Source organism: Sceloporus occidentalis, unplaced genomic scaffold (genome assembly GCF_023333645.1).
Source record: "Sceloporus occidentalis isolate IW3139 unplaced genomic scaffold, rSceOcc1.0.p SCAF_228, whole genome shotgun sequence".
Lineage (NCBI taxonomy): Eukaryota > Metazoa > Chordata > Lepidosauria > Squamata > Phrynosomatidae > Sceloporus > Sceloporus occidentalis.
The window spans coordinates 1,009,390-1,010,000 of record NW_028317208.1 but is presented as its reverse complement, the minus strand read 5'-3'; positions in this window follow the sequence as shown (position 1 = coordinate 1,010,000).

Below are 611 nucleotides of genomic sequence, written 5' to 3'. Positions count from 1 at the left end.
CAATGTCACATCTGATGCCAAGAGTCCCAGTAAAAGCAGGGATTACTGGGTCTATCATATTTGGGTGCACCCAATTATATTTAGAGTCAGGCTCTCCACACCTGGCTTTAGCAGATGGACCCTGGCCATCATCGTCTTCCTCTGACTCGTCATTATCTGACGCACAGCAGGATTCCTCAGATATTGGATCAATATCTGATGCAGTCAGAGTGGCCTCGGCGTCTGACGCGGTCAGAGTGGCCTCGGCGTCTGACGCAGTCAGAGTGGCCTCGGCGTCTGACGCGGTCAGAGTGGCATCGTCATCAGACTGAGTGAGGCAGTCATGAGCCTCCTTGACAGCCTGTTCTCCCGTGCAGCGGCAGGGATGTGTTCCTGACGCTGCACAAAGGGCTAGACATCCCGGTACGTCTATAGGGGATTGAAGGGGTTAAGCATTTAAATATTCCATCGCGTATTTACTCTTTCTGAGCTAAAACATAGCTTGGAGAACTATAGATATTGAGATCCCCTTAGTCTTTCTTGACTTTTTTTTTTATCCTGCAAACAATTTATTGTTGAAGTAACAGGAAGGTATACCATTATTAGTGACCATGCCCTAGCTTTCCATATGG